The sequence below is a fragment of the Petromyzon marinus genome, chromosome 2 (genome assembly GCF_048934315.1).
Source record: "Petromyzon marinus isolate PM22_M1 ecotype Great Lakes invasive population chromosome 2, UKy_Petmar_22M1.pri1.0, whole genome shotgun sequence".
Lineage (NCBI taxonomy): Eukaryota > Metazoa > Chordata > Hyperoartia > Petromyzontiformes > Petromyzontidae > Petromyzon > Petromyzon marinus.
Genome location: NC_133668.1, coordinates 24,064,424 through 24,091,126, shown reverse-complemented (window position 1 = coordinate 24,091,126; position 26,703 = coordinate 24,064,424). Strand labels below are relative to the sequence as shown.

General features: G+C 42.9%; 1 protein-coding gene across 5 annotated transcripts in view; it reads right to left on the bottom strand.

The window, feature by feature from the left end:
- Positions 1-26,703, bottom strand: part of LOC116944809 (receptor tyrosine-protein kinase erbB-4-like) — a 234,694-nt gene that overhangs the window by 155,163 nt on the left and 52,828 nt on the right. The window lies entirely within an intron of this gene.

Below are 26,703 nucleotides of genomic sequence, written 5' to 3'. Positions count from 1 at the left end.
GATCAAATGTGTGTGTATGCAAAACAACCCCCTAACTCCTCGTGGTGCCGGACGGGCAACGCTGTCCTGGTCGGGTACTATGGGGGGAGGGCCAATTCAAATTGGCCTTTCTCCTCATGATGCTTGTGAATACCACAGCGGCTAAATGGGGGCTCTGGACGGGTGCGAGGGGCTGGTAACCCCTCCACCTTCAATTAACTTACCGTTAAACCACGACGACACAATTTTATTAATAAGCTTGTGACGGAGGCCCCAGGGGGACTGGCGTCTATGACGTCTCCTGGCCAAACCCCATTTGGAGCCAGAGACTGAATCCTTACCCTAGGGGCTCCTCCAGAAACAACAAACAAACACTACATGTGGCCACGTGAAATGTCCAAACGCTCACTGCAGAGGAGAGGGTGCCACTCCTCTGTCGGGAGCTGGACCGGTACCGCCTAGATCTCTGTGGTATTCAGGAGGTCCGGTAGACCGGCTCTGGCTCCTGCCACCATGAGGGGAGGACAGTCCTCTTCTCGGGGCAGGACTGCCAAACAACAGGGAGTGGCTCTTCTTCAGAACAAAAGAATGAAAGGGGTGTGGGAGCGTGGCGGTGAGGGGTAGGAAGCTGTAAGCCCCAGGCTACGTTGGGCTCGCCTTCCTATCAACCAGAGGTGAGGAGTGGTGGTCGTGGTTACTTATGCCCCCACTGAAGACAAACGTCCGTGGAGGGATGCAAGCAAGGCCAATGAGTCAGATGCCTTCTATGACCTCCTGTCACAGGTGCTAGCTAAAGTGACCCCTCGGGACAGAGTCATCTTGTTGGGTGACTTCAATGCCTGAGTTGGTCATGATGCTGACAACTGGTCTGGAATGATTGGAAGGAATGGGCAAGATCAGCTCAATAATAACAGCTGGAGGTTGATCGATTTTTGTGCAGCCCATGGGCTTGTAATTATCAACACGCTGTTCCGGCATCGGCGCATTCAGACAACATCATGGATGCATGCCGGGTCCAAGCAAGAACATCTGCTGGACTACATAGTGACGGAACAGCTGATGAGGGCCCATGTCCTTGACACCAGGACCTACCGTGGAGCTGATCTGTCCACTGACCATCGACTTGTCATCTGTAAGAAGCGCCTGCCATTCTTCCACTCCAGTGGTGGGTGTACACCCAGGACCACATTAAAACCCTTAGTGGCATGGTCTCAGGTAGCTGTTGAACGTTGCAAGCGAGAATTTCATCATCGCTTGCGGCTGGGGTTGGAATCGTCCCCCGCTCCTCCTGATGTCGAGGGGAAATGGGTGAGGTTTAGGACTGTGGCTCATGCAGCTGCAATGGCTGCTTTAGGTACACGGTCCAGACCTCCCCAAAGACCCTGGCTGACAAGAGGAGGTGTTCAAGCTGGCTGAGAAAAAGCGACAGGCCCACTCTCATCGGCTACAGCATCCCACGTCGGAGAATGAGGAGGCTTACAGCAGCCTTCGCTCAGAGGTTCGGAGAGCCATGAGGCGCTGCAAGGATAGGTGGTGGTTGTGGGTTGCTGAGGAGGTAGAGTCTGCCTCAGTGGCCCACGATCAGAAATCGCTCTTTAATTCCATCAAAAAAGTAACCTGCAGCGCCACACCTATTACCATCATTAGGGGAAGGAACGGTGATCCAATCTCCGACCCCCAGGAACAGGTTTGCAGATTTGCTGAGCATTTCTGAGGTCCTGGGGGAGGGGACATCCCTCAGCCTAGATAACATCGTGGGACAAAGTGCAGATGACCCTGCCCAGGCTGCGGTGCCTCAAATATTGGAAGAAGTCACTCTCTGTGAGTGGCTGGCTGAGGTGCCATCTGTTGAGGAAGTATTGAAGGTGATCCAGAATCTAAGACCAGGAAAGGCACCGGGCAGAGATGATCTCCCAAGTGAAATGCTGAGGGAGGGTGGCGTTTGTGCACAGACTGCCCTACATGACATCATAACAACAGTCTGGACCACTGGACGGGTTCTGCAGGACTGGAAGGATACCCTGGTGGTCCCCCTATTTAAGAAGTGGAACTGCACAGACTGTAACAACTACAGGGGCATCTCACTCCTCAGTGTGCCAGGAAAGTTCCTGGCAAGGATTATTCAACATCACCTTGCTAGCCATGCTGAGGAGAGGCTTGCGGAACCCCAATGCGGTTTCAGGAAAGGGCGGTCCTGCAAGGATGCCATATATTTTCTGTCCGTCTGCTACAGCAAAGGTGTAGGGAATTCCAAAAAGACCTACATCTCTGCTTTATTGACCTGGTCAAGGCCTATGACACCATCAGCAGGCCTGGGCTCTGGGTTGTTCTTCGTGCTTTCGGAGTCCCTGACCCTCTGCTCACGATCATTAAGCCGGGAGTCAGAGCCATTCGCTGTACACCTTGGGGTGCGACAGGGATGTCCTCTGGCTCCCACATTATTTAATATCTATTTTGACCATGTAGTTCATGAGGCCTTCGATGGTTGGACTGGAGGAATTTTCATCTGGTACAGATACAATGGGAGGCTGATCGATACCCAGGTGCGGTCAAGGGATGGCTCCCTATTGCTCAACCATGTTATGTATGCCAATGATCTGGTAATCGCTGCTCACTCAGAGGAGGAGTTGGGGGCGCTGCTGCTAGACCTGGAGCTTGCCACTAAGAGGTGGGGCCTTACCATCAGCCCTACCATCAGCCCTACCAAAACTAAGCACCTGCCACGGTATTTTGTACCATCTGACACTCCACCCCCACAACTCCTAATTGGTGATGGGACAGTTGTGGAGAGAGTGGAGAGTTTCCCATATCTGGGCAGTGTGCTTATAACCGGCTGCGGGTTAACAGCAGAGGTCTCACTTTGAATCAGTCGAGCGGCATTATCTTTTCATCGGTTGCGTAACGCTGTGTGGAAACGACCTGGTCTGTCGCTCCGCACGAAGCTTCAGGTCTTCTCGGCTACAGTCATTACCTCCCTTCTCTACGCTTGCGAAACGTGGACCCCCCGAATGAAACATCTTCGCCAGTTAAAAACATTTAGGCTGGTCTGCCTATGATCCATCCTGGGTTTAACCAGGCTGGATTGTGCGAGGAGCTCACAAATCCTTGAAAGATCTGGACAAAGTCCCATCGGTGAGCTCCTCCGGCAGGCAAGGCTGCATTGGCTGGGCCACGTAGCCCGCATGCCCAGTCACCGCATGCCTAAACAGCTTTTGTTCAGCCGGATCGAGGGGGCTAAACGGGCGCGGCATGGGCTAGAGAAGAGATGGAGTGATGTGGTACAGGAGGACGTGGAGCTGAGTGGACTTGCCGATGACTGGTACCAGTGGTGTCAAGATCGGCCTCTGTGGAGGAGGCTCGTGAAGGACGCTACTGGGCAGTTTGAGGCAGTCTCCCTCCAACAACGGAGGGCGGAGGAGCGACACTCACAACAATGAGCACGCCGGGTGGCTAAAGCACAGCAAGTTGGCACAGTAGAGGGCACAGGTGGTGCATCAACCAGTCATCTCAGTCAGACGACCCGTGGCACCTGGGTCTGCCCCGTGACCTCCTACCAGCGGGCGTTCGACACCTCACGTGGCCTCAAGGTGCACATAGCCTGGCACAAGCGTCGTGGTGACGTCAACGCCACTTAGTGGCGAATGGCGGTTGTTGTTGTTGCATACAGTGAGGAGTGGTCGTGTAAGTGGGTTAAGGCACTGCGCTACGGACACGACAACCCGAGTTTGATTCCCGCTCACGACCAATGACATTGGCAGTGAATATTTGAACCGGTTCTGGGCCACCCCTAGGTCGACTCAGCATCAAATGATTGCCTGGTGTATGTAAAAAACGTCACCATTGGAGAGACAAAGGCGGTCGGGCGTGGTTCTGGCCACACCATCCCCTCGTGTGCCGTGTGGTCCTCGCAAGCGGCACTTTCTCCAAAAGTATGTTAAAGGCTATATGGGGGATCGTTGCTTACAGTGTGGGGAGCGATGGTTCACTGGTGAGGGCAGTGCGCTACGAATCTGGTAACCCGAGTTCGATATCTGCTCACGCCTAACATCAGTAACAAAAAAATAAACTGGTCCCTGTGCTCCCCTCCGTCTATTCAGCCTTAAAAAAAATCATTAATAAGCACTGAGGAGATAAAGGCAGACAGGCGTAGCGTTGGCCATCCACTCCTTTATGTCCCATGCCAGCCCAAATAGATGCTCACGAACAGAACTTACCCCAAAAGTCTGTTAAAGACTATATGGAGGATCGTTGTATTTGTGTATGCTTACACTGACTTGTGCACAACGAATAAACTATATGCCATATGACTTATTGCGCAGGCACAATACGATGTTGGTTTCTAGGCACCGGCAGCCTGTGATGAAAAGAATTTAATTTAAAGCCACTGCAAATAAAACAATCGCCATTGCATTGGAGCGTGTACCTTTTCACCAGAAGGCTTGCTGAAGCATAATTAAAGCCATTAATCACTGGGGCCTGCACATGCTTTTACACATGTGATTAATCTGTTTGGATATCTGTGTCACATAAGATAATTCCTTAAGCTGTCATGCTTTGTGGATTAAGCTAATTATTAATCCAAAAACAATCATGCTATTGACAAACAACAAAAAAATTGCATTATGGACCAATCACAGACCCCAAACGACAGATAACTATCTGCATCATAAGCAGTATAACTTAAGTTGATATTCCTTTTTATGTTTCATTTTACAATAGCATTCACAACGATGTTGAAAGCCCAAACGAAACTATTTTGATACAATTAAGGAGGAGATATCAGGGGACACACATATGATACGTGACACAAACTTATTTTACTTCTGAAAAATGTCTTTGAATAATGACCAAATGTGCCAATTGCTACTTGTGTAGTGACATCACGGGATGTCACTGTGCAGTGGCGGCCCTAGAGAGGCACGACGTGCGATGTAACGACATCGCGGACACCACAATGGTGTGGGTGTAGTACTGGCCATAGAGGGGCCTGGTGAGCGCTGATTGGTAGTGATAGATGGCACCACGCTTGGCATGCAGTGCCAGCCCTACAGGACAGGGTGTGGGAGTGCCAGCCGTAGAAATGAGGTTAATAATGGCCATTAGCACTCTGGTTGACCCGAGAGGACACGTGACCAGTTAAGTCGACAAAGGGGCCCAAGTGGGAGTTAGGGGTGGTCATGTGGTGAGCATCCAGATCCTTCCCGAGGATTCTGGAAGGTGGTCGTAGCCAAGGGCGGAGCCAGCAACGCCGCAGAAAATATAAGCCGGGTCCCCCAGAGGGACCAGCATTGTTGTTCATCCTGAACAAACCTTCGTCTACATCCTACGTTCTCCAAGTCTCCAACACGTGGACCTAGACACGAGCTGTGGTCCCGGTCCGTAGTAGCTAATTACGTTGTAATTAGTGTAGTTAGCCTGGTGGTCACCACCATAGGTTGTTATTCTGTTAAGGGGACGTTACCCTGTGTGTTGGTGTTAGATAAATGTGCTGCCTCCAAGTATATGTCTACGACTCAGTTGAACTCACTACACACTTGGATATATTTCAAAGACAGTGATGTTATTCTGTACAAAAAATCCACTGCGTGCCTTTGCAGTAAAATATACAGATGAATAACTACTCTGAAACAATATAAAACTACGTTATTCCTAGCTTTTTGTAGAGTATACACAAACGACTACACAGGTGATGTAGCAAACGAGTTAAAAGCAATGTATTTGCATTACATGTATAATCCACATCAACTTTAAACGAGTTATCCTATAGCCAGATATTCAGCACTAAAGCTCAGTTGCTGTCTGCTTGTGTAGTGAGTCCAACTGAGTCGCAGACGTTCCTTTTTAGAGGCAACACATTTATTTGTAACACGTAACACAAAGGGGTAACTGCCCCTTCACCAGATACAGTCGAGGGTAGTGACCACCCAGCTAACTACTCTATATAGAGGCGTTACTGCTACGAAGGGTTGGGCCTCACTCGAGTCCTTGACCACGTGTTTGCCTCGTAAGGCTTAAGAGCTTCCAGCTTCAGATGTAGAGCTTTAGCTGAGCTGGTGGACGTGGAGCTTCAGCTTGTAGAATGCTGTGACCCCGGTCCCTCTCAGGGACCCGCCTTATATCTCCCTACGGGTCGGGGCTGCTCCGCCCCTGGCCCCGCCCGCCTTCTGGAGCCTTCTAGCTCCCCCTCGATCCCTCTCGAGAGCTCTCCCCGGACACGTGATCACCCCCTAGTCCCTTCACCTGGGGGCCTCTCTGTGGACACTCTAGATCACGTGTCTGCAGGGTCAACCAGAGTGCCATGGCCCGAGGCAACCCTGTCCTTGGGCTGACACTCTCGCATGCTATGGGTCATGCCTGCGCTATCCCAGCGCTCACCAAGCCCCGGCTAGGGCTGTTACTACACCCACTACAGGGTGTACACGTTGATAATGCATCGCACGCCACGGCCCTTCGGGGCCGGCACCATACATTGACATCCCCGATGTCACTACACTTGCACACGTTTTATTTTTTTTTACCAGAAATCAACAGGGAAGGTCACACTTCTGTAGACCCTGCCTCCACCCTCTTTATGCCCCCCTGTCCCACTACTCCTGAAGCCCCAAACCCCCACCTCTTCCTGATGAGGCCCCCGCCTATTCCTCTTTCGGCTCTGTGTGCGCCTTTCCTTTTAAGGCTTCGCCCATTATTCCGATGGAGGGGTTGGGCTGCTCTTGGTAGTGGTGGGGGTTGAGGTGGACGGGGTCAATAGGGGTCGAGCAGTTTCACGACCTAAATTGCTGAGCGCAATATAACAATAGAAGGGTACACCAACAACCCTGAATGATTACATGAACCAACATACCAAGCAAAGAGGTGAAAACTACGACAAATGTTTCATGCCGTATGAGTAGCAATGTCCGAATGTAGCATCACTGATAGTCCAACATTCCATATGTTTTGCTTGGCCATGACGACGGGTTGAAGAAAGAGCACTATTGGTGCTCGTGGTTGGGCAAATATCAAAGCAAGTACGTCTTTAAATAAGCAGAACACATTAATTGCCTTAAACATTAATGCGTATCACGGAATATAGATGTTAAATAAATTACAGCGCTCAGCAGGTACTGAAATATCACGTGTGCAAGTTTTGTTAAACCAGATGAGAGCTCCAGAGATCAGGATAGTCTCATTTGCAAAAAATACCTGGGGCGTTAGTCTGTCAGTAGAGGGGGGGGGGATGCTTGTTACGTATAATCCTAATTGAGTTATTTGCAAATTTGTCAATTCTTGACCCTGAGGTGGGCATACAATAGCCTACTCTTACAACTGGTGTCAGGGGATCTTTATTAACGTCCATTGTGAAGCAGACGGGGCGTAGTATTATCATGGTTATTACACACCAAAGTAATATTCAGAGCAGCTACTGAATTCGAACTGGGAACCTCTGCACCAGGCAGCAGAATGTGTGGATTAATCTATATTCATGAATATTGTGGAGCAACGTTGTACTTCCGATATCAAGGTCAGGAAGGGAATATGCTTGTTAAACATAGTAAACATAAAAAGGAAGGAAAAGTATGCATATTTTCTAATGCTTTGCAATTTGTTTAGCGCAATGGACCTTACCAGCTTAAATAAAGTCTAAGTCTGAATAGCAAGCCAACCTTATACAAATGTTATTGCAACAAGAGTCATCAAGTCTCCCCATTGTAGGCGGACAGACCAAAATTAGTAACAAGTTCACATTAACCCACACATAGTATAGGCATTTTATTGATATTGAAGGTAAATGCATGACAAATGAAACTGCTTATGTCTGGGCTTATGTATTCTGGAATATAATTGTGAAAATGCATATCGCCGTGTATGAAATTTAACAGAATCATAATGTACGAGAAAAATTACACCGAACCAGGTTGTAATTAAAATTGACAACACAATAGGCATCACAAATGAGTGTTGCTGTTTGTGTCCCTGTGTGTATGTACTCTGTAAATCTGAGCCAGTTTGAAACATTTAGGCTGGCCTGCCTACAATCCATTCTGGCTTTAACCTGACTGGATTGTGTGAGGAGCTAAAAGATTCGTGAAACATCTGGACACAGTCCCACCAATGACCTCCACTGGCAGAAAGGCTGCTTTGGTTGGGAAATGCAAGCCCAGGCACCACATGTCCAAGCAGGTTCTGTTTGACCGAATGGAGGGGCTAAACGTGTGCGACATGGCCTCGAGAAGAGATGGACTGATGTGAAGGATGTGGAGCTGATTGGACTAGCTGATGACTGGTACCAGCAGTGTCAAGATCGGCCTATGTGGAGGATGCTCGTGAAGGACACTTCTGGGCAGTTGGAGGCAGTCATCCACCAACAACAATGTAGGGCAAAGGAGAGAAGCTCAGAACAACGAGAAGTGTGCCGGTCGGCTATGACGTAGTAAGATGTGCACAGTGGGGAGCACATGTGGTGCATCTGCCAGTCACCTCTGTCAGTCAACCCATTGCACCTGGGTCTGTCCCATGATCTCCTGCCAGCGAGCCTTCAACACTTCACGTGGCCTCAAGGTGCACTAAGCCTGGCACAATCGCCATGGTGAGATCACTGCCACTTTGTGGCGAACAGCAGTTGATGTGTGTATGTGAAGCAAAATAAAAATGAAGAATATGCAACGCAATAATTAAATAAATGTCCTGTAAAACATTCATTACCTACAGCTTTAAGCCTTTGTAATTTTTAGCACATCAGTAATCATAACAATTTCCATAGCACAGCAGGCAGCTTTTTCAATTAAACATGGATTTACAACTATGTTTTGGTGTTATTTTTTTATTTTATTTTACGAGGAATTATCTTCACTTTTTCTGAAAAAAAATCCGACTTAAGGTGTCATGTGAACATTTCAAGTTATTGGATTTGTGCATAATATATAATATAATGTAGATTTTTGGCAATGTTCGATTAACCTTTGTCAGCATACTTTATATAAGCCTGAAAACTTCAATGAATTACTTTAAAGAAAAAAATGCACAGTTCTCTGAACACACAAGATACAGCCAATGTATTTTGTTTGTGAATTAATGGGCAAAAATTTACAATGTCAATGATAAAAGCGATCGATGTCACACCTCACCAGTGCTTTCTACCCTCTGCCAGATCCTAAAGCTGTTACGCAGTGACATGCGACCTCCAACATTTCATAAGAAGCATCTTGTCAATCCTATAAAAACAGTATATAAAGCCTTTAAATTGTAAAATGTCACAGATATGCTAACGTTACATTTTAAGGTGGCTGACAAAGTTTATATTGAGGGATTAAGAGAGATAGATGTAACTTGAAAATGAATCACATTATTTGCCAAAAACACTTACTTTACTGTCGAGAACGCAATGAACTAACGTTAAAATAACGCAGCAAATGCAATTTAAATGAATGCTCCTAGTGAAACCATTACCACACCCTGGTCATGCTATTACGTATGTAGTGGTTGAACTTTACACGAACAACTTTTGTCTTTCTTCAACCACTTCTTTATTTTCATCGTGTAACACGTCCTCCACACTCCACCGTATCCTGGACACCACGGCTCGCTCGCCGTGCTTCGCCCGTCTCGCTCACCACCTTGGTTCCCAGTATCACGTCGCTCTGCTCCGCACACACGTCTTCAACTCTATCCCTACGCTCTCTCCACTGCTGGCTATCCTCCTCAGTTCCTCCGCTATACAGCGTCGTCGCACACAGCGAAACCCAATCTCACTTCTCTGTCTCCGCACACCTCGTCTCCAGCTCCTCTATTACTACGCTCTCTCTACTGCTAACTGCTCCGTCTTCTTCAGCTCCGCTAACTCTACGCTCACTCCACTGCTAAGTGTTCCATCTTCTTCAGCTCCGCTAACTCTACGCTCACTCCACTAACTGTTCCGTCTTCTTCAGCTCCGCTAACTCTACACACAGTCCTGGCTTCCAACTCCGGACCCCAACTCTCCTCAGCTCCCACTCCCAATTCTCTTCAGCTCCGACTTCCCAACTCTCTGTCTCCTCCCAATGTATCCCCCTTCGCATTATCGCTAATTAATTAGCCGGCAGTGCCTCCGCACACAACGCGTCATCCACCACCTGCCTCCTCTCAGACATCCCGGCGCCTCTCCAGCCCCGGAAACAGTCTCAGCCAATCACCGCCGTTGCTTCTCGTCTACCTTGATAGGCCCAACCGATTACCTCACCTTTCAGCTTCTCCGAAGGCGACCCACGCTGTTTACGCCTTCCATAGGCTAACCCCCAAATAACCCCACACTGTCCGTGTGGATCAATACAATCGCGCAGTTTCCCCAGCACACCTTCCTACTCCACTACACATATATATTAAACTAGCGGTAAGTACCCGGCATTGCCCGGGCGAAAAAGATAGACACACACATCGACTTACACACAGACATCGACCCATACACATAGAAACACATCGACTTACACGCACACACACACATATGGACTCACACAGACAGACATCGACTTCAGACACACACACATGGAGTTACACACAAACATCGACTCACACACACACACATAGACTTCTACACACATATGGACTCACACACATATGGACGCACACACACATGGACTGTCACACACATACACACATTGCCATACACACATCGAATGACACACATGGACTCACACACGCACATAGAGCCACACACACATGGACTGACACACACACACATGGATGTACGCACAGACTCACACACATGTACGTACAGACACACACACATGGACTCACACGCACACATGGACCAAACCACACACACAGAAAGAAATGTACTTACACTGACTGATATGGAGCGACGCACACACAGCGACTAACACACGCACACCGACTGACACAAACACACAGATATATCGACTCACACACACAAACACATCGACTCTGTTACACAGACTCAAACACACACACATTGACTCACACACAGACTCAAACACACACACATTGACTCACACACACAGACACATCGACTTACACACATCGCCACAGACATACACATCGACCCACACGCACACATGGACTTGGACGCAGGCATTATTATTGTGAAAAGAAGCAACTTAATTTAAAAAGAGTAGTTGTCTACACACGCACACACATTGACCAACACACACACATGGACTTACGCGCACACACCACGATGGTATGCACTATCACTACAGCAGTGCATACCAACTGTGGTGGTACCTGCTTTAACTACAGCAGTGCCACACGGACTGTGGTGGTACCTGCTTTAACTACAGCAGTGCAAACCGACTGTGGTGGTTTGTGGTATCACTACAGCAGTGCCTAGTGACTGTGGTGTAAACTGCTATCTCAAAGGCAGTGCATATTGACTGTGGTGGTACGTGCTTTCACTACAGCAGTGCATACTGAATGTGGTGGTACCTGCTATTAATACAGCAGTGCATACTGTGGTGGTACGTGGTTTAACAACAGCAGTGCATACTGAATGTGCTGGTACCTGGTATGATTACAGCAGTGCATAGTGTGGTGGTACCTGGTTTCCCTACAGCAGAGCATGCATACTCTGGCGTAAGCTGCTATGATAACAGCAGGGCAAGCGACAGTGGTGGTACCTGCTATGATGACAGCAGTGCATAGTGACTGTGGTGGTACCTGCTAGCACTACAGTAGTACATGCTGACTGAATAGCAGTATATATGGAATGTATAGCACAAAGGAGTAAGCAGACAGAGTGCCGTGGTGAGGCCTAGTCCCGTGCAGAGTCCCCGGGCTCGCCTAGATTTCCCAGCCTGCCGAGGTGTGACCTTGGCAGGCTGGGGACTGGGCCGATCACCCCCGGCCACGCGATAATAATGGGATGTAAGCGCTATGATGATATGTAGGGGCTCTGTAGTAGTTTCAGGACGCATTGAGGTATCATTGGGGTGGGGTGGGGAGAAGAGGGCATCGCACAGTGAAGAATGTACGTGTTTGGTGTGTTTTTGCTGCATGTGTAAGGTGAATGAAAATTTGTGGCGATCGTGCGTGCGTTGCTAGGGGCAACCCATGTGAGCAGTGCAAAGTGTAATGATATAAATGCTTATAAGACTAATTTGTGGGACTTACGCCCTTATATAAATGCATATAATACAAAAGTGTGCGACTTACCTTGGGCGATGGCGCGTGTGGATTGCTGGGGGGTAACCTAGTGGGTGCTGTGCGCAAGTGCAGCTGGCTGCGTTGTAACCCAGCGCGCGGCGAAGGGAAATAAATAAGTAAAATGTAAACTAACTAAATAATCTAATAAAAACCTCAAAAAAACCCGCTAATTTTACAAATGTAAAGGTGACGGACGTGACCAAGGATTAGCCTATTCCCACCGCGTGGCTTAGGGCCTGCTGGCTGGCAAATATTTTGGGGCGTAAACCCCACCGTTCGAGAGCCAAATCCCTAGCAAGCGCACGCGCGGAGACTTTTATATATAAGAAAAGAAAAGAAAGAGAATCTAAATCTAATCTATGCATTATTCGTATAAAAAAATCAAATCCTTGAACCAGAGAGCAAAGTTGGGATGAAACACTACCTTTACAGTATGACCTCATTGCCAACAGGGGGTCAACATGCTATCACTAATTTGCATTACATTGGAAGCAAATATATTACACAGCAGTAGTATACAACCTAAGATTACGTTGTCATTTACAACCCTTTGTGGGTCCACTGCAGAATAAAGCCCCCATCCCCACCCCCGTGTCTGTTATGAGTGTTGTTGGCCCATATTTCATATACTGTTGAATGCATGTTGATAATGGAAGGAGGCTAGGACTGTTTTGCATATCACTTGCCACTGATGTTACCCGTGACTGGGATTTAAACCTAGGTCACCAAGTTCATAGCACAGTTTGCTCACTACTGCACCACACTCAGCTTACATGCAAATGTAAATTCTTACAACTACAGACATATAAATCATGCACCATTCAATGCCTTTATGAAATCGTTGTCGACATAATAATATTCCTTTTATACGTGACCCTAATTCCCTGTCGATCCATGCCCCAGTCGATCCCTGACAAATCATACCAGCCGCATATGGATCTATCATATTATCCACAGATGTTCATGGATGAGAGAAGTGGTTGCAAATAATCCTATTATCCCTGTATTCCTGTAGATAACTGGCAGCTATAAAGAATAATATTCGTCAAATATTGTTGCTGATAAGGACGTTTTACTGAACTGCAGTTGAACATGATTTCGGAGAAATAGATTATATTTCATTATGTTACGCTCTTTGTCAAAATGTATGCCCTGGATTTCGGTTATTTTTTTTTTCCAATGTGAATTTAAAAGTATGTTTGGAAATTCTAGGATTGTATATTTCTTGGGTTTAAGTAATTTCAACTAAATTTATAATTTCCTTGTGTTTTGTGAATTTAAAAGTATGTTTGGAAATTCTAGGATTGTATATTTATTGGGTTTAAGTAATTTCAACTAAATTTATAATTTCCTTGTGTTTTGGGGCATAGAGGGGCCCTTCTGCCAAGCAGGGGTAAAAATGAGGAATTGCAGGGCTGTAACTTTACCTTTTATTTTACAATATTTATCAAGCTTGCCATTAAAGTATATGATAAGGATGTTTTTTTGAACATTTGCTCATAATATTATTGAACAGAGAACTTGACAATTTCATGAGCACCAACCATCTATTACTGTTATTTTTAAGTATCATTGAAAAATAGACATTCATTTGCCAGCAAATTTCACGCAAAAAAATCTCGCAATAATACACGAATATATATTTTCCATTGTGCTAATTAAAATGGTGTTTTAAAGTTTGAATGTGATTAACATTATGGTATAACGTTTAGAAACACTGCTACAAATCGTCATTGGCTATTTGTGCGGTATCATTGTCATAGCACGGTTGGCTGCGTACGGTGAAAAAGAGGTACAATTCGAATGTTCCTAATGCCAAACAACAATAAAACCGTGGTAAGGGAGGGTCACTGTCATATTGTATTCTCATGTGAGAAGACATAACTAAAGATCAACACATTGTGATGCTTGACCCTCAATTAGCCTCGACTGGGATGCATCAACCATCCGGCCTACAAAGGAGTTCGCACATGGCACCTACTAATTACCTGCTGTGATCAAACGGCGATCAGTATAGTGATCAGAATCTAATTAGCTCCCATTATAGCCATGCTAAATGCATGCTGTGTTGAGATCAGCGATGCCTACATACAATCAAAAGACTTCACAACAGTATCGAATTATCTTTGAATAATAGATCGCAACATTACATGTCATTAAAAAGGGTACATTTACTGTACATACAGAGTCATTTTTAACGTCCAGTTTGAATTTTAATTTTAACTTAACATCTTTGTTTATTGTTTTTTTTAATCAATAAATAATTTGAAAATATAGAAATGTTCTTGACTTGTATGTGTTGCAATGCAGCTATAATTTTAATGCAAAAAATTGTGAGGAACAATTCCTTTTATACTATTTAAAGTGGACGAAAAGAAAAATGCTACATTTTTTGACATACAGAATACAGACCAAAGAGCATATCGTATGTCGGGAATTTTGGGGAGACAGGTTTTAGGAGTTGCATTTTTTTTCATATGTAGCTTTAGCTCCATATATTTTTTTTATAAGGTAGTCAAATCATCATTATCATCAGCTCCTTGAAATTTTCAACTGGATGAAAGTCCCAGCATGCAAACACAATGCTGTGATGTGTAATTCATGTTTTCTACACATGCCATTTTCTTTTTTATCACTCCGATAACTCTTAAGTCAGCCCTTTGTGAGTATTTATTCCATCACTAATTTTGTCCATGTTTGTCTTCTAGTGATACATTCTGGTCAAGTGTACTTTTTTCTTACATTGAGACGTTACAAATTACTATTAGTTATTGCATGCTTGTGTTTTTACACTTTCTCTTAAATTTAGCCAGTGGCTATGTTTCCATTTTTTTTTAACTAATCTGCAAACTATGCATTTTGATAGCAACTTAGGCATGTACGACTATGAGGAGCTACACACACAATGCATAACTGTACCAAAACAATTAGCACAGCTCATTTCTCCCTTGGACATTTAAAACATATAAGTCCATGAAATAAAACTGAGAAATATGTTATTGGGGTATTTTTGTATGATATTTTTTCTGAAACAATGGAACATAGAGACAGTAAGAAAGATTGTAAAAGTTGGAGTTGGTTACAAAATATATATTGGTATTTTCAATATATTTTGTATTACCGATATATACAAAATGCTTTAAAAGCATACCAATTCAGTCCCTTTATTGTTGTTGCATTTGTGAGTATTTTATCTGTCAGAAATATATAACAAAGGCTCCTTTTGGAAACTTAAGCATTATTTACTGACCACAAAGGAATACATGGGTACAAGAATGTACGTGTCATGAGTCATGGTATACGTTCTTCATTGAAATGGAAATATATAATTCACGTTTCATAACAGTCTCTATGAAAGACTTGGAAACTTTCAATAGGGTACTGATTGCAAGTGTTTGCCAACTCAAAAAGCTCCTGACACCCTCTGCAGGCACGTGCCATCACCTCTACCACGAGGCTGGCATATGGTGTCTTAGATTATAATAAAGAGCATATCATTGACAAAAAAAATCCTCATTTTAGCAGATTGGACTACCACAGGCGGACTACGACAGCGAAGGAAATGTTGGACTACCGTTGTACGTTGTGTTAATTCAACAAAGGATTGCCAATCAAGCCGTCGTAGCTTTGGTGACCAGCCAGCAGCGCACAGCGGGAGTCAACATCCCTCCCCCTCACTTTCAATGGGGCCTCCTGACATGTCTCCACTTGGCAGAAGGAAATGTTTGCTGGAAATGTATTATAATTTATCGACTGATAACCCAAATATCTATTATTAACATTTGAAATTAGCTTTACCTGTGTAATATACCATTCCTTGCATTTTATCAATGGTTATATTAAAATAGTACCTGCAATGAGCATAGACTACATACATTGCATCATTCTACACGTCAAAAACGATTCTACATACATTTAAACAAAATCTCGCAAGATGATAATTGCTATAGCTTAGTCATTTCATACAAAGGGAGTCATTTATGTCATCTTAATTGCATTTCAATCTTGGGAGGTAGGCCTTTGGAATGACCAGGAACCTGGAAAAGTATTATTTTTAAGCCAATAACACTGCTTGTCATAATAAGCCACGGTCTATTTATCATAGAGAAATTGTTCTTTATTTCAAGCAAGAAGAAAAATTACTTTCACAAAACAGCAGATTAATCTGGGTTCTTGTTCAGTCTTTGTGGATGCTGCAATAGTGGCTGCTCATGCCACCCTCCTTAACCGACCATAAGAGCTACAAAGCGATTATGTGCAGAAAAAAGGCTACGATTGATGAGCTTGTGTTATAGTTTTCGCTAGGGCAAAAGCAAGCAAGGTGAGATACACTTCACTATAACGGAGAGGCATTGTTTTAAAGTATACGTGCTGGAAATAATATGGAAACTAAACCTTTGCAACTGTTTTTTGGCGTCCTCTGGTCTAACACCGTTTGAGACTAGGCTCGAAAGAAATCTGTCTCTGGTGTGGACCAATCAATTTCAAAGACAATGCGTATTTTATCAGAGTATGTTTTCTGTTTGCATTCTGACCACAAGTATTGTGGTTAATGCAGACATGATTCCTTGTAAAAGGTTTTAGTTTGGTGTTTTAACATCTTAACACATGTTTTGTTTCCAGAAAAACGGGGAAAACCTATTCTCATATTTTGGTACTAGCAAAGGAGGTCCCATGATGTTTTTTTTTTATTGTACTACGTTTAATAATAGGACACTTACATATCTAACGTGTTAAATATAAAGAAACGTACCACCAATTAGACCACGACTGTGCTAATGAAGTCAATGCATGAATTCTTATGATTTGCCGAGTATCACGGTACATCAAGGAATGGCTATGGAAAACTATATCCTAAAATCATCCTGTTCACACCTCACCCCCAATTCTGTCCGAGAATCAATTCTTGTTGGTGTATTGTTTCTTTTTTACTTGCTTCATAGGCTCCATTTGCCCAAATATAAAATTTGCAAATGATTTGCATATATTTTGCATGGATTGAAAATAACTATTACACGCACTTGCATGTGTACAATGAGTGCAATATTGTAATATGTTGGTCGATTATTACATGCTTGCTGAAGAGAGTCTATCAACCTCACTGCACTTTGAAACCTGAATTAATCCTATGTGACTGCTTAAATTAAAACTGAGCATCTCAATAGCACTGGGCCAGTACTCAAGACATTAGCATCAGCCCTATATATCTCTTAATCTGTAATTTGTGGTAGTCACATCTGTATCAACAGCAGTAGGTTATATATACCGTAATGCAAATTCACACTAATATAACTGACACCGAAATAATCAAAAATCTTTGCAATTAAATTGGAAAACGGCATTCAAACATAACCAGAAAGCACTGTGGGGATGGTGAGGATATCTTGAGCGTTAGTTTGTCAATAGATTAGTGTAAGCCAGACCGATTTCATGACCATTTTATTTTTATCATGCGATGGAGTGACTTATTTGTTAAAATGCTGCCAAAATGCAACTTTCATATTTAACGTGGTGTGTCAGGATTAGCGTTTAACTTCCAGTATGTTACTTCAGACTCAACGTATTAAGCCTCAAATTATGAGCACGGCTACTGCCTTGGGCTTTACAAAACCAGAAAATATGTGTAAAATGCAGTCTCACCCTCTTCCAGACACCAAGAAAAGACAGTGAGCTTATGGAATGGAAAGTTGTTTTTAAAGTACAAAAACCCACTGTTGCAAAAAAAAAACGTGCAGCAAAAAATAGGATGTCACAATTTGGACTGACCGCATCTTATGAACTGCTAAAAAATATACACGTCAGAAGTATACACAATAGAGCATCCCATTGTGAGATGAGCACAATAACTGAACATTCTTTGTATTTGCATGTCACAGGAGTTTAATGTTAGTCAATGCACATTCAATGTTCATACTGTATCAAAATGCATTTTTAAAAATGGATATTAATAAACGATGGGATAAAAACCAGAGAAATATAATTCCGAAATTTGTTTCCCAAAAGAAGCAACCCCTTATTCTTACTGTAAATAAATAGATATACATGTTTAAGTGCATATTAACTGTGATGACATTGACAAAAAACAAGGGCACTATCAAAGAAAATAAAACAAAAAACTGAAAAGTGAGCTTGGTTGGAATAACATTAAGAGTCAGCAAGAAAAACACATGGTTTAAGAAACAACATATTGATTGTGAAAAAAGGTAAGTGAGATTGGGTATGACATGTCACTCGAAGGAATGGTGGCCAGTGATTGAGGTTAACAACAGTGGCAGCCAAAGGAGGGAACATGCCCAAAAGGGCTACATGCATGGAGATGGACCAATGAAATCTGCACGTGTGCAGGTGCGAGATTAATTGTTGCGCTGCAACACCATGAGAGATGGATAATGCTTGGGGAGGACTTCAAACAGCAATGTATCATGGTTGATGATAGTAACGGTGAACTATGGATATGGTTCATTCATACAAGGTAGGATGAGGCATTGGAGTGCACGCCTGTGATTTACTGATTTTTGCAGCAGGGATTGGTGAATCACACGGATCTGTTAAACTCTCAATCCCGCTGGGTTGCAAGATGGCCCAGGAGATGACTATGTAACAAGTTGGCTCATGTGCAGATGAGCATTATTTCCTGCCGAAATCAGACTTGTCCATGCCACTGCAAGTGTAAGGCCATCCACTAGAGAGAGCTGAAAGGAGTCCTTCCCGAGACTATTTGGCCTACTCTTCCAGACAGGCCAGATGTCTGGAAAAAGGTGGAACTACCCGCATTCAACCCCACCGCACGAGACCTGCTGTGTATCCATTGATACATCTGGGTGGACAGAGACCACTCTGGGAGATTGAACTGGTGACCTCTGGGTTGCAATTCCAGTGTGCTGACCATTACACCATGGCAGCGTCTGGACAACTATATGAGAAATAAAGTATTGTTGCTTAACTTTGATAAAGTTTTTGGGGGATTTATTTATTTAGTTCTAGAACACATTTAGTTACTCTTGATAATTATATAAATTGGTATTTACATATGCGTTTACATGTCCCACAACATCAATGGATGTTGGCTACATTTTCACTGGGTAATCCTGACCAAACTTGTGCTAAGTGCTAGGTGTCCCAGCCATAGTATAGAAACGTTACGTGTCAAATCCACAGCATTATAAGTCACAACTGATTGGAATTAGTAACCATAGTACATCAAGCTGTAATGACAAAATGATCGCAGCGAGGTTAGTCATATGTAGAGCGAACCAATTAAGTTCTATTCTTCACAGCTTACGGAATCCTCAAAGTATCTGGCAGATTTATGCCGTATAGAATTTCAGATCACACCCTCCGCAAGGTCACTGTCTATTCCCTTCACCAAGTGCAGCTGTTCAATGGCCCCTCACCGTGTGATTCTCTGATTAGCTGGGGTAGCAAAGGCATTACTTATGATTATGGTGATGGAGGGTTGAGCTGAGCTAAGGGTGTGGGGTGTTGATGGCATGCGGCCATATGGTCCCAAGGTCAGAAACACTCAAGTAGCAGAAACTTTAGCGCCAAGACACCGAACATAATGCCACTAACAGCTCTTTTAAGGTCTTATGAAGCGACACGTGTGAATCGTATTCGAAGGGAAATGAATAAGGGCAATGACTGACTAAACCCATGTATTTTTAAACGCGTATTAATGAAATATCTACACACAAATCATCCATGTTGGTTCATGTGTAGAATGTAATTTCTAACCTATGAATATTTAAACGATCACAGGACCACAGTGTTGCTTTACTCCGTCATCTCATTATTAAAACGATAACATTTTTTTTACATATTGTTGTTAATATTTACTCGTGTGTACATTGTGGGAATTGTGGCTTATATATGCCGGTTGTTTCTTGTCTTTAGCAGCACTTTACCAGCAGGCTCTGTGGAGGGATAGTTTTGACATGTAACACCTGCTGCCGTTTAGGCTACTGTATGACTGCAGGGACCATGCACATTCCTTTGACAACAGCATATGTGACGCCAATAGTCATGCACGGGTTGTTATTGGAGGTGAAAACCAACCACATCCCTCTCCCCCTTACCGCCCCTATCCCCGCATCATTATTATGGGTTTATTTAAAGACCTCAATGGGTTTTTGCCGCCAATTGCGGCTGGTCAGGTGCCTCACTTAATAATTGTATTTATTTCTCTACGAAGATGACAGCTTGAGTAACACAATTGCTGAAAACAGTCCAATATCTATTCTTAAAAAGATGGGAATGAGTAATTCTCACTCAGTTGATAATAACGTGAATCAACTTAAGGCGAAGCGTGTCATCACAGCCACTGCCGTCCCTGAAGCCGTCGCAAGTCTTCACGACGCTTTATCCCACATCAGATCACCAACTGCATACCTGTCAACCCCTTATCAGTGCCTACCTTATTACAGACAAATTCAGACCTTATTTGTCACCCCGTGCCCTCAAAAATATCAACGTTCATCGTACAAAGGCCCCAAGGGAGAAACACAAACAAATGGACAAAAAACATTTTGCCCGTATTGAAACGACTGTACACTGTATGGATATGAAAACTCAATTTCCCTGTACAAGAATACAGGTAAACCGTATGGGTTACAGGTATGTAACTGGCTCAAGTGTGCATCTCCTTCATGAGTGGAAAATTAAAAGCCAACGGTGCAATTTTGGCCATGTAACCCAATCTATGGACCAAAGCCACTGCAGTCTACCCTTCTTAGCAGAGGACTTGCAAAACTACACTATCTCCTGAAATTATCTCACGGCTAGCAAACCTCGACATTGGCATTCAGCTCCTTTAACATGTTGTTGTACTACGCAAAATATAACCGTTACAGTTGAGGCCCAACCTTTAAGGTCTGTGCTCTTACAATATGCGGCCTTCTTGGCTTTAGGAGTTCTCCTTGGTTTAGAGTTTCTGGTATGCACTCAAATAATTGTTTCAGTAACCTGCCCTAACCCACCATTTACCTCCATGGCAATTATTTAAGCAGACTTGTATTAGTTTTGGTGATGTCTGGGACAATGTATATAAGCCATTGAGGTGGTGGGAGGGAAATAATACGATAAAAGTAGCAGAGAACATTGTTTCAGTTGGCGGGTCTTTTGCAATATTCTCAACTCCAGAAGATGTTTTTGACAAATATATGTATGCATATGTACAGTTATTTTATTTGCATTTTCAACAACAAATGTGGTGGCATGGCTCAGTGGTAGTGCATTCACCACATGTTGCACAGGTTCATGGTTCAAATCCAGCTGTATGTTGAACTTCTTACGCACCGTACGTAGCCAACCGTGCTAATCGAAGGTACAGCCTGATTAATACTTCAGGTGTATATACTCTAATAATAACAATACGTGCCATCTGCTTCAAAGTGAATGTTAAAGATCCAGTAATGTACGCCCTTCGAAAGAGTAATCTACTCTGTGCCGCCGTCATGGTCCAAACTTGCCGAATTCTAGAAACTACTCACAAATTACTAAATTGGATTACACTTAGCACGTACCACCTCCTACTGGCAAACCACAGAGGTTGGGTAATTATTGGCACCACTTCTGGATGCCTTCCACCCTTTCCGTGGTTTTCCGCACCTCCATTCAAAAACTCTGACATATTACAAATCACACAGCATTGTGAGATGTAATTTGCATGCATAAATGCTTTTAAAATAACACATATTGTATAAAAAAAAGCACAGTCAAGGAGCCCAGGTTCCAGACGACAATAATAATCCTCAGTTACAATCTTGGAAACCTCAGAAGTTGTTTCCAATGGACCTATACATTTCATATATGATGAAAAAATATTCTAGCATTCTCAATATCAACAGCCATCATTTCAAGACAATAAACACGGACACATGTTATTTTCAAACTCTCCCAGTCCTTCTGACATATTCTCAAGCAGTTGGCTCAAATTTGATAAATAGCACAGAACTTCATATTTCTGGCCAGTGCTTCCTAAAATGTTCAGGGAAGGGTAACCCTATACATGTCTTTATCCAAGCCACACATGACTCCACAGTCTCTTTTAATTCCTGATTTTAACTTAGAATAATCAGACTACACATATGTGTTGCGACTGGCTCGTCACATTGTCTCTCTGCAGTATGCTTGGTGGCATAATCTTCTGTTTTATATATAAATATACATTTTTTACCAGGTAAGGCCCACTGAGTTATATAGCTCTTTTTCAGAAGCGACCTGGCCACATATGATTGCTCAACGGAGTGGCATATTATGTGGACATTTATAGCAGCCACATACTCTAAACGCATATTTTTAAATGTGGAGGGAAAAACTAGAGGACCTGGAGAAAATTTCACACAACCATGGGCAAAACATGCAAACTCCAAATATATAGACGTCAGGGTCGGGATCAAACCGACGACCTCCTGTATACCAGGTAAGGTAGTTAACATGTCATGGCACCCCAAAGGATTGCCTTGGAAACAATAACTGTGATAACGACAACAGACTGCACTATTTAAAACAGTTTACTGCTGCACTTGGACGTAACAAATAAACAAATAAGAATGTAGGTTCATAGTAAATAAAGAATCTTGTTATCTTAACAGCAAGGCATATTGTTTCGTTGAAAATTTTAATTCTCAATATATGTGCATACGTACTACAATATCACAACTGTGACGCACAACATGTGCACTCCATGAAAATGTAGTGAAGGCGTATCGTGTTGTAATTGTCGTGTTTTCATTACAGCCAAATAAAAGCAACACAAATGCAGTTTGTTCACAAGTTATCTGTCTCTACATATGTATATACCATTTAGCTGGAGGTTATACATTAGCCAGATTTTAATTGTAGATATATCATCGAGTTGGATTTATAAGTAAACAAATATAATGCATAGTCAAAACCAAATTATATCATTGTTCCTAAGCTTATTCTGAAGCGCTATATATTTTAGGTAAGTAAAAAAAACACCATCCATTATATTTTTTATTTTCATTATTTCATTGTTTCCCTTCTACGTGATTTTACTGAAAGAACCAAGAATATGAATCCCTGCAGTCACGAAAGCTTTAAATCGAAACCATCCAAGCTATTTAAGATTTGAATAAATAAGGTATGTTTTCTGTTTAGTTTAACTATCTCATTGGCATTACTTGGCTAAAACATGTTAGTATCATTTGCATAGTTTTGTGTCTACCATTAGCCCTATATGTAACATGAGCATATAGTTTATATATTATCTGCATGAATTCCAATCAATTCTCACATGCATTAATTATTTGGTGGTACAGGTATAATGTTTTACCAATGAAAACGTGCATGTTGACATGTTTACCAAAAATAATATTCCTTAATATGTGTAGCCTTTTGTCAATATAATACTGGATGAAGGCCATCCCACTTTCATGTCAGTCATGGGGATCAGTTGACTATACTTCACCATACTGGTCAGGTTTTGAGTGAAATGCAGTAAATGCGAATAATCCTCATCTCAAGACATTTTCATGGCCGCATACGTAACCTGATCATTCTAGTTGCCTGCGGCATGATCAAAAATGTGCGGAAGAGTCCTTAAAATCCTTTGATGATTTCACACAATAGTGTCCATTACCAATTAAATTAGTATCGATCCTCATGGAGGTACGAGCATTATTGATGGTGTTAATTCAATGCATCTTATAATTGTACAAGGATAGGCCAATTAGTTTTGCTTCATAGATAGATTTGTTAAATTACAGATATATTGGTAGTTTCAATTACCTAAAACTGACCACTTGATCAAGCAAAATTGTGCAAGTAATTGCTGTACATTTTCAATTTTTCTCAAGATTATGCTTTGTAAAGGATATAAAATGTCAATTCAAACTTAGTTATGGTAATACCAATCGCATTTATACTGACCTCTGCTGCTGTAACTTCTTCTAATGCGAAACGAATTCTTTCCAGAACTAGCTTAGCTCTTATCTCAGAGAAAATTAGACTTATACGCACCGAACTAGATCAGTTAGACAAGACACTCTACAAATCACACATTATTGACGGCAACAATGTCCACATCGGATTGGGAACATGTAGACAATATGACTGCCTCTTCAGCTGCGACTATGTCGACCAAATGTAAGGATAACCTGATTTCCAAATTTAACCTCCTCTCAAACAAAAGACCGGACCCACACACCAAAAAGCTAGACGTTAACAAAGTCGTAATTAATCGCAGTAACAGTTCTATTTCCGATGGTCTGAAATCCGTTTTAGCTAAAGGGCTAAACTTTGCCGTCACACCTAAACACATACCAGTTAATGATATCATTGCCAAAGTAGACGTGGCACTCAAGGGCCTGGGTCACATCGCTGCAGATGTAGCAGGATCTGAAATCGCTGCAACCCTTAAAAACGCTAAGATGCCAGCTAGCAACCTCAGCAAGATGAGCGTTTTGAATTATATGAATTAAAAAAGAGGGATGACATTGTCATCCTCTCAGCCGACAAGGGCAATGCCACTGTCATCATGGATAAAATAGAATATAACAAAATTTAATAATTACTCAACGATGGCAGCTATACAAAAATAAAAAGAGATCCCACCAACAGCCATGTCATAAAAACCAACAAAATCATTTCTGATTCAACCGCATTAATTGATCAAACCAAACAGTTCTCGTTAAAACCTTCTGCAGCCAGGCCACCAAGATTATACGGCTTACAAAAAAAATACATAAAGTAGATACACCCCTTCGTCCCATCGTCTCTACTATCAACTCCCCCACCTACAAACTGGCTAGTTTTCTGTCTGAAATCCTGTGGCCTTTCACTGGAAAACCAACTCTGCGGTACAACATTCTACTCACCTGGTATCGACAATCAAGGGTATTTCCCTGTCCCCAGACGACCTGCATGTCAGTTTTGATGTAATTTCCTTATTCACCAAAGTTCCTGTACCTGACACCATCACAATCATTGAAGACTTGGTTCATCAAGGACTAAACACTGAGGTACCCCCCCTGGTAAGACACTGCTTAACCAATACATACTTCACTTGGAATAGAAATTTCTACAAACAAACTGAGGGCACCCAATGGGCTCCCCCGTATCTCCGGTTGTAGCCAACATTTTCATGGAGACATTTGAGACTGACGCCATCCAGACTGCCACTCTGCGCCCAACCTTATGGAAGAGGTACGTTGATGACACTTTTGTCATCTGGCCACATGGCCGGCCTGCTCTAGACCAATTCTTCGACCACATCAATTCCATACACCCAGCCATTAGACTTACCATGGAAGTCGAAAAAGATGGCAAGCTACCTTTTTTGGATGTCCTAAAAAAAGAGACCTGATGGTTCAATGAGCCACTCTGTCTACAGGAAAGTTACCCATATGGATGCTTACCTGAAACTGGATTCCCACCACCATCCATCCTAGAAGAATTCCCTCATCAAGACTCTGCACCATAGAGCCCAATACATATCCGACCAGGAACACATAGCCAGTGAACTCAAGCACGTACACCAAGCTCTTAAGGCAAATGGTTATTCCGACTACACAATATGCAAAGCTATCACTCCAACCATGAAGTAGGACCCTCTTGAGGAGCCTTTCAAAACCATCACATTACCCTACATTGCGGGGATCACAAAAAAGATCTCCAAAATCTTGAATAAACACAAGATCCAGGTCCGATTCAACACATTACATAAAATCCGTCATCTGTTCCTTCTGTAAAATGTGATTCCGGACATACAGTACCCTGGCGTCTACAAACTAAATTGCCTCTGTGGTAGTAGTTACATTGGAGAAACCAAACGAAATGTCTAGGACCGCATTCGTGAACACAAAGCAGACCTGAAACATGATAGTACCAACACCTCGGAGGTGGCAGATCACTGTTATTATTCAGTAGGTTCACATGACATGGACTTCTCCAAGACAGAGGTTCTTTGCAATCCATCTGGCTACCATGAGAGATTCGTTCATGAGGCTATCCACATATACAAACACAGCAACAATTTCAACCGAGACGATGGATTCTGGCTTAGCAATCATTGGAAGGATTTGCTAAACCATTTCGGGTCTTAATTGATTGATCAGGCTTAAAGTGGCTTTCAGACCGCATCCATTATTTTTCGTCTCCCCCCTCCTCTTTTCCGAACATAGATGGACTCGTCCATCTGAACAAACTTTCAAATCGCTATCCGTGGTGCTAACGTTAAAAACTGCCACTTTTTTTTCGAATTTTCTTGTTGTGGTTTTCACACCTGACGATGATTGCTTGTGTTGCAGTCGAAACGTCGTGATAATTTGATTGTTTTATATATTTTTTTATTTAATTGTTTCCCTTCTACAGTGAGGGAAAAAAGTATTTGATCCCCTGCTGATTTTGTACGTTTGCCCACTGACAAAGATATGATCAGTTTATAATTATAATGTTAGGTTTATTTGAACAGTGAGAGACAGAATAACAACAACAAAATCCAGAAAAACACATGCCAAAAATGTTATAAATTGATTTGCATTTTAATGAGGGAAATAAGTATTTGACCTCCTCTCAATCAGAAAGATTTCTGGCTCCCACGTGTCTTTTATACAGGTAACGAGCTGAGTTTAGGAGCACATTCTT